This window comes from Sinohyriopsis cumingii, unplaced genomic scaffold, assembly GCF_028554795.1.
Source record: "Sinohyriopsis cumingii isolate HCF-2022 unplaced genomic scaffold, ASM2855479v2 utg002349l, whole genome shotgun sequence".
NCBI lineage: Eukaryota > Metazoa > Mollusca > Bivalvia > Unionida > Unionidae > Sinohyriopsis > Sinohyriopsis cumingii.
The window spans coordinates 323,284-332,641 of record NW_028316190.1 but is presented as its reverse complement, the minus strand read 5'-3'; positions in this window follow the sequence as shown (position 1 = coordinate 332,641).

The window sequence follows — 9,358 nt, the reverse complement described above, 5'->3', positions numbered from 1 at the left end:
AAATCTGACTGGACACACGCTAATATGGATAGAGATTTCTAGTGTTTGTCTTTTAGTTGCTGATTGTAACATACCCTCTTTATCTGTTACAAGCGGTATACTCTTAAAAGATGATATTTGGATGGTTATATTCTACGTGGGTACATGCAAACAATCACCTTAGGAGTTACGTGAATTGTGACATTTATTTATATATGTATGCATAATTTATTGCGCAAAGTCGTTAATGTAAATATCATGTTATTTATTATAAAAATGCATTATCTAGGTATACATTAGGTTCAAGATGTATAAGTAGATATATTGCGGGGGGAAAATAAACAGGGGTATATATATCTAAATATACACGGCAATCAGCCAAGATTGAGAAGAACAAGAAGAATCAAAGGCGGTAGCGATGTATCCTAAGAAATTTGCCTTGAAACTGTTTGTGGCTTTTTGCACTTTTTTTGGTGAGTATTTAAAATATATACTGTGTTATTGATATTTGAAAAGAGTTTCGTGTTTTTTTTATTATTATATGTAATCATCTTTAAATCACATTTTTGGAAAAACAAATTTAATAATCCCAGTCTTTAAAAAATTAAAAAAAAAACAACATATTTTTATTCGTGTAACAAAAACTGTACATAACTTTAAAAAGTATGCGACAAAACGTTATGCGATAAAGATTTTTGCTTCCAATAACGCCACTATCTGCACACTTTCTAAATGTTAAGATAAATTCTGCCAGTTTTACTTATTTGGTTTACATCAAAGTTTTATGTGATTTTTACTGCACGATTTACCATCTATAGTCTTTTATTTGTTACTTTATTCAGTTTGTATAGCGAAAATATAACAAAAAAAAAATGACAATGAATGTGTAAATAAACGTCGCAGTACGTTACAATTATCTTATTTCTTACAATATTCTGGCCAGTTTAATTTAAATTTAGAATCATATTCCGCAAGGAAATCACAATTTTATGACAATGTATTCCACTTATAATGTGTCATTGTGTCAAGATCGGGAAGTCTCAAATGGCAGGACTGAGCTAACTTCGACCAGGTATAAAATAAAGTTTGTTGCTGATGTTTGTTTTTTTGCAATGCTTCTCTCCGCTTAGCTTCAATACATTTTGTTAAAGAGAAGGAAAATCCAGGCTATTCAATTAAACAAGATAAAACATTTAGGAAATTTTAATAAACGTCCCTGATGTTTTGTGTGAACACCCTAGTTGTACCTCTCCAGAGGGTGTCGATTCCTTCGATCAGTTTATGTGCTTAATCAGTTTTAGACATCTCAAGCAATTGATGATATCATAAATGGAAACTTTAGATATAGAAAATACGAAAATGTGCTAACAATAGCAAATATCAGGTCTGCAATGGGTGATGTGTCCGTCCACTTCAAGCGTATTTTATATATACCGCTCGTAGTGACCAATGCTTTATTTTTGCATTATTTTCTATAATTGTTTAAAGAAAATTATTCGACAGGTGTGCGAGGCTGCCTCTCTTGGGTGTGCGTATTGGTGACAAAGCTCGGTCATATATAGGAAGTAAAAAGTGGTTGCTTTGTGGCAGTCATGAAACTGGACCAAACACCAACAAATGCAACATTTTTGTTGCTGATGTTCTAAAAGCGGAAAACTGTCCGGCGCCAAACAGGTTTGAAGACTCTTTAATCTTTTATAGAGTAAATCGTTATATGACCGTATCTAACGGTGACCAATTGCAGAAAAAAATGGATTCTGGTGTGGAAATATCAAATAAAGCTCTTAAACTCAACCTAACCTCGATAGTTTGTTTCCACAAAGTGCCTTACTTCTGACATTTTTCTGATTGGTTTCATATTTAATATTAGAAACTCAGTGGCAAACTCAAACTTTCCGTTTTGCTACTTCCTGATCAAACGCACATTCATAAGCGAAATGAACATAGTAACCAGAGTGATCTGCCAGCACGTTATGCAAAAGCAGATCTGTGTTTACGATTTTAGCAGTTCGAAGCGCGTTAGATACGAGTACTTCTGGTAATCTAAAACACGCAAAAGGCAAAATTCAAATAAAGACATTTGTTTGCTGACAGATAAGTTTAAAAAAACCCAGGAAGAATAATCGCCTTCTCGGATATCAGTCGTTTCTCCGATATAATTTTCTTTGATCGTTTTGTCCAAAGATCAAAAGAACACAAGAATGACAACTCGTCCAGGCCATCTAGCGCTGATGTCAGAGACAAATCGTATAGCATTCCATCAACGGTCAAAGCACAGGCAACGTGGAACAATAGACCTGAACTATAAGGGCTTAAACGTGGCAAATAAACAATTAGCATTATTCAATGTTCGCAAAATCACTATGAATATAAAAATCACTTTATGATTATTCTAAAGCGAGACAAATTGTAAGTGATTAGACAGTAAACACAGTGTGTGAGTGCACTTAATTTTTTATTTGACTGACAGATCCTACTGTGTTAGGAGAGAATCAGCGTTGTGTGACGTTGGTGTCTGCCTCATTATTCTGATGTCCTAAAAATGATAATTTTCATGAAGAAATGTTTATTCTAAAATATTCAACGTTCATCAATGTTTTTAAAGTAATTTAATCCATTTAGTCAAAATATAAAAAGAGACTATTGTAAACCTTTCAATTTGAGATTTTTGACTTTCGTGATTGGATTTTTAATGTCGCTTTGTACAAAGAGTTGACAAGCTGTTGCGTCGGTCATTATCATACTATTATTTTTTGTTTACATGAAGAATATTTAGGGATTTTAGTCAGTAATAAGTTTAGGTTTTCTTAATGCTCTTCCGGTGTTTAGTTCACCCAACCTTTACCTACCTTATGGCATGCATCCCTCTTGTGGTACATCACTTAACTATTACTTGTGGACTTTCTTTAAGTTTTATTTATGACAGTTTTAGACGAAAATATCAGCTATGTTTAATGCAACTTCCTTTGTAACTTCCTATCAATAAGATCTCGGACGAGTAAGATAACTCGCAAAATCAAAGCCAATTATTGAAATGATGTGGTCACTGATTAGCTGAAATTTGGGACGTACTTGAAAATTTATTTATGAAGTTTTCCATAAAACAATGTATGTAACGTGACATCAACAAGATCTCAGACAAAATAACTCGCGCATTTTAACGGTATGACCAGGACTCTTGTGGACTCATTATGGATATTATTTATAAACAGATTTAATGAAATTTGCTTAGTAGAGTAACGTCAATATAATTTAGTGAAAGCTAAATATCAAGCGATATTCCCACATATTACTGAGGTGATCAAGGATAGGGATTACTGTAATTATTGACGTACATGTGAATTTATTTTTATTTACAGTCTTTGATGAAACATGCTATGTGTAGCACTTAGCAACTGACCTTGTTATTTTAGTTTACATTGATATATATGATGGGCACCCGCACTTACCATCTCCTCCCGGATTTCGTCTCTAATATGTTTAGGCCCACATCCGTAAAATTGAATAGCTGACCACTACAAATTTGCTCCTCCCACCAACGAAAAAAATTCTGCCGGCGCCCCTGTCGTATATTACTTGAACAACTGTTATTGTATTAGTTAATCGAACCACATCATCTCGTTGGGCGATATCAGACTTAATTGGAGAATTTAAAAAATAGATCTCCAGTTTTATTTTTGTTTCATTTTGAAGACATTGTTGGTACTCGCCGATTGGAGCAAACGAGTGGGCGAATCCGAATTCAACCTATTTGAAAAAAAAAACCGGTGCTGCGAAAAATGTTCAAGTCCTCAGAAGGGTGATGTCATAGCAACGGGTGGTCATGTGGGTATTGATTCCGGTTACCGGAAAACAACGAGTGCTTAAGCAGCAGCTATCCCTCAAGGCTTGATCTTACAGAACGACTGGGGATTCCGAAGCGGCCAAACCCCAACTTGCTGGCGCTATCAGCACCACAAGGCTAGGTGTTAAAATAGATTAACCCATAACAAGAAAGAATTATCTGAAATATCCTTATTCAGCATTTCAATAAAGGAAAACTGAATTTAATTTTTTCCCCAGAACTTCTCTGTGATCTGAAAACACTTTGAAAAACCTTGACTATTAAAAAAGATGGTATTTATTCTTTCACGATTGTTCCTCATGCACCCTTTTCTTCCCATTTGACCGGCAAGCTAAATACTGGTCTCGTCAGTTTGCTAAGATATAATTTTTTAAGGAAGTAAGTGAGTTTGACAACAATGTGAAATGTAAATACTACCCATTCATAAAAATGCATCGTAATTCTGTTTTTCAATATTTAAGTAATTAGATGTAGCTAGCTTAAAGAGTCAAAATGAATTGACACATAAGACGCACAATCTGGCGCTATCCTCATCGATAAGGAACCGTTTTTGTATCGCTTAGACCAATAGTTGAATGCAGAAACGTAAGCTTGCTTATGTGAATTATTTAAAATTTGCGTTATTGGACTTTTATGACGTTCATATAGCTAACACGATGAATACGAATGCGGTGAATGGATATATTTGACTATAGATAGAAATAATGTTAACGAATTAGACGATATGGAGAGAGAGAGAGAGAGAGAGAGATGTATATTTGTATGGGCATTCTCGATACATGATTTTATACAAAATATGTTGTGAATATGTCGGTGAAACGCTGCAGCGGATGTCTGACATATGTCTTTGTAAAAAGTAACAACAATGCCGATCAATTCTTTGAACAATCAGAATATCCGCGCAAACTGTCATCTTCCAAACATATAATGGTAAGTGTAGAAACGTTTAAAGGTCACCGGCCATACTCCAATATTTTCCTATTTATATCAGATTTGCGTTACATGATTAAAAATAGTTACACTCGCACAAAAAGAACATAAAAATTGTCAAGTGTAAAGAAGAAATGTTAATTTAATTACTCGAAATAGAAGTATACAACGCTGTTACATCCCCTTAGTTACGATTTCCCAGCTATAGAGGACACGACCGGAAATGACGTACATTTATCCCTACAAGACGAAGTACATGCTTCTTGTTGTCGAAAAATGAAACACTATAAACTATGGATAGGGAATATTTAGATGAAACTAATGAAAACTAGTTTACTTTTCAGCCTTATATTGGTATGCGTGCACGAAGCACTAGATTTTGTCACTTTCAAAACTGTTCCATTGTTTCAATTTATTTTCAAAATTCCTGTTAATACAGGTAAAAAAATCAATGAGGGCTTCCCTGCGTCGGCAGACTTTATATAAAAAGAAGATGAAAGAAATCGGCACAACTAAAGAATCCAAAGGAACCAAACTCGACTTCCTTTTGTCGGCAGACTTCAGAAGAAAAAATTGGCACACTAAAAAGATACTCAAGCCAAAATTCCGGAGTTGATCTGCATTGTAATAAAATAACCTCTGTATTTGATATCCTGTCGGTAAGTTTAAACAATAAGTTTATTGCTCCCTGCTAGTTATGGTTATCACCCTTGCTTCTATTTGTTTGCCACATGTAATCATAATTGATGTTTGCAGGGCAAATATTGTACACAATAATAACTTCCTTTAATAATAACTTTGTAACACATGCTAGCAAAAAGATTATCATTTGCACTCACACTGAATGTATTTTAAAATAATGATTTATTTATTTGCGAGATACCGACTTATAGTTAACCTGGATAAAATACAATCTGGGTCAGTTTGCAATTAGTAACTAATAATGCGTAAATGGCAGGTGCCTTCAAGCAATACTTTCGTGTCATTTGCGATTTTGTTATTTGACATAAGCGATACACTAAGGATGCATACGCAAGCCGGCATCCGCTACATATACGAAGTTCCTAGATATATATATATATATATATATATATATATATATATATATATATATATATATATATATATATATATATATATATATTTTAAAATAATTTTCGGATGAATAAAAAGAAGGAATATATGATAACAGTGCAAGTTTGATTTCTTTCATTTTATTTTCAAACAAGTGTATGTTTATCAATTTATTTTGCACCGTGAGTGTGTGTGTGTGGGGGGGGAGGGGCACACGTTAAACACAAACTTATTTCCTTTCTAATTTGTACGGAATAATGGAGCAAAAATGGTTGACGATATTGACCAGTAATGACAAGCTTTCAATTAACGCGCGCAAACACTAAGACAACTTGAAAAATAAAAACAAACAATAAAATTAACTGGTAAGAGCTCATTTTGCAGCAACTAAATACTGACAAAATGCTCATCATTATTCTCTCTCTCTCTCTCTCTCTCTCTCTCTCTCTCTCATGTGTAATCGAGTATGTATTGTATGCAGCTGTCTTACAACGTGAAGCCTAAAATTAAGTATATTTGTTATAATATCTCATGTACACTACCCTTAGCAAAATGTATACGTATTATGTAGAATATTATCTGTTACTACGTATATTTGTTTTATAAACGATTATTGATAATTTGACCGGAAGACTTAAACTGAGAATGTCGTTGTGCAGATGCATATATCTTTTAGCATAAAAATGTATGTAAATATTTTAATTAGAACAAGCAAGATATGTCAGTTTGTGTTTTATCTCATAAATATGTACGTTACGAAGTATGTTTAGTTTCTTTCAAAGAAAATCAAAATAGCTTGTTTAAATTTATTTTGTTCCCCCTAAAACCTATCTTACACAGCATCTACTTTTTTGTTGGAGAAAAAGAACGTACAAACTATTGTCAAGTTTGGCCGAATTGGGCCGAATTGTCTTTGGGCCAAATTCACTATCATCCGGCATAAATGATACAGCTTTCCCATCTCTCCCCTATTCGTTCCCACAGATTAAATAAACTTTTTTTTCCTGGTAAACATGGTTTTTCGGAAAAAGAAAGAACGCTTTTTTCCATCATCACTCATTTGGTTACATCCGAATGCAACACAGTGCACCATATTTTCTGTACAAAAGCACGATCGTACGCTATATCACATAGACATTTACGTGGGGAAATTAAGCACTTGAATGGCTAGGTTGAATAGAATGGATAAATGTACGTCATATCCGGTTTTGGCACGCGGAAACTACCGATTGTTTACGGAGATTGCCGAATAATTTTTTCGTGTTATAAAGCGGAGTTTTAAGTCTAATTAAACATTTTTTTGGTGTGCATACATAACCAATGCGTTTTGTTTATAACTATAATAATATCACACGTTTGTACAATATAGGTGGCAGGTGACCTTTAAGGAATTGCTGAAGAAAACCGCCTCGTGTAAACCAAATGATAAAAGAACAGAAAAGCGCTGAGAGATTATAAAATTCATTTACAGTGCGCGCGCGCGCGCGCGTGTGTGTGTGTGTGATTTGGATTTTAATGTAGTCTTAAAAAATTCAGTCACATTGCTACGATGTATGAAGTGTGACAGTTTATAGTGATGTATAGCACAGGGGCATCATGCTGCATCATGTTCCACCCAGTCACATTATTTTGACACCAGGCCGACCAGTCCTGACACGAACCTCTTACTGATGAGCGCCTTACGAGGCAGCTGTCAGTAGGCTACCACGTTTGTCTTTGGAATGACTCGGCCGGAGTTCGAACTCGTGACCTCCCGCCTTCGAGGCGGACGCTCCATCCACTAGGCCACCGGAGTCATTTTACAGTAAAGATCTGGCAAACTTCGTACAAAGGCAGATGGCCATGTACCTTGTTGTAAGCTCTAGAGCTATGGTAAATTAAACATTCGTTTATTTGTCTTGTTCAATGACGTCGATGCACAAAGAATTTATAATCACACGTAAAAAACCATTTCGCATCGCCAAAACAATAGAGGAAATCGTACAAACTTGAACTTCGGGGACGCCATAGAGAACCATATGAATCGTTTGCTGAGCTTGGACATCTGGTAAAGGAGTTTAGTAACTTTGGCATACCAAATATCCCCGAGATAAATCTAAGGTTGTACAAGTCTAGGTCGTAAAATATGTAACAGAGTGATATGAAATAACAAATGAGGTAAAATAAAAAGATCGATTAATTTACATTTAATAAAAAAGGAAAATTCAAAAGACACAAAAAGTATTGTAAATTTACACGTTACAGTCATGGACAAAATTTAGTTCTGTAAAGTATTATTTAAAGAACCATTTACAATCATGGACAAAGGTTAAGCAGACAATTAACTAAACATAACATGGGACCATATCAAAAGATGGTTTTCTCGTGATGTATTTCAACATCCGGTTTAATATCCAGTGCATGAGACCGACTTCATTTGTAATAAGTTTGCAAATTGTAATAAAACTCGATCCCTCAACGGAGTCTGAAGAAAGAGGTGATTCAAAAACTGGAGGAGTACAGGGAACAGACTAAATAATAGATGAATGGTGATAGAGACGATGCAGCGGTAGTTAGCAAAGTCGGGGAGGAATTACGGGTCCTTCTCAAAAGACGGAAAACACAATTAATCCCAACAAGAAACAATTAATTACAACAATAAGGTTATCATCATCGCAATCTCAAAACTTGCGACGATATGTGCAAGCAAATCATGAACTGATGTATACATTCAAGGTACTTGGAATTACTAAATATATGATTTAAGTGACCTGGGTATTGGGCTGTGAGAGCTGTATAACATTAAAGTGTCTTTGTAATTTTCTGCGTCAAAAGAATACTAAATAATAACGGGAACCTTGAAGCAACTGCTCTGTTTGCTGCACATTCATTCCGGCCTTGTATACGTAAATGTAATACCATATATTAGTTTGACCAATGTACTTCACTTCTGGAATTACAAACGTCAAGGTTGTTATATTAGCTGTCAGTGCTGTATCTCTAACTAGGGTCTTCAGATCTAGTTACATTAGATATTGTTTCGCCTTTCTTTGAATGAGTTGGTATGACAGTATTATTTGTGTTGAGATTGATATGCAACTATCTACAATTTACAAAAGACAAAATGTTGTATCCCCGATTCATTCACCTAAAGGGTCTTGAAAAGACCAATCACCATGAATGAGAGAGAGAGAGAGAAAGAGAGAGAGAGGGAGTTGGAGTTGAGGAGTGTGTGATTGATAAATGTTTTATACAACAAATCATTACTATTTTCTGTCAGGTAAACTAATCATTGACGATCATGGCAATTTCCCGCTTTTAAAGCTCGAATGCATCTAACTGTTACGATCTTCTAACTGGTGTACTGGTTATCTCGAACTAAAGACTAGTTGCAGGACAACCGATTAATTAATCAATCAAGCATTCAATGACAATAAAAATACACAAATAACGATGTAATAGCCATAAAGAAATGAGGACAGTTGTAGATACAACCCAAGTGGAGGATGCAGTTTACCTAATATTTTTATGTATTATGAAGCAGATTTTTCA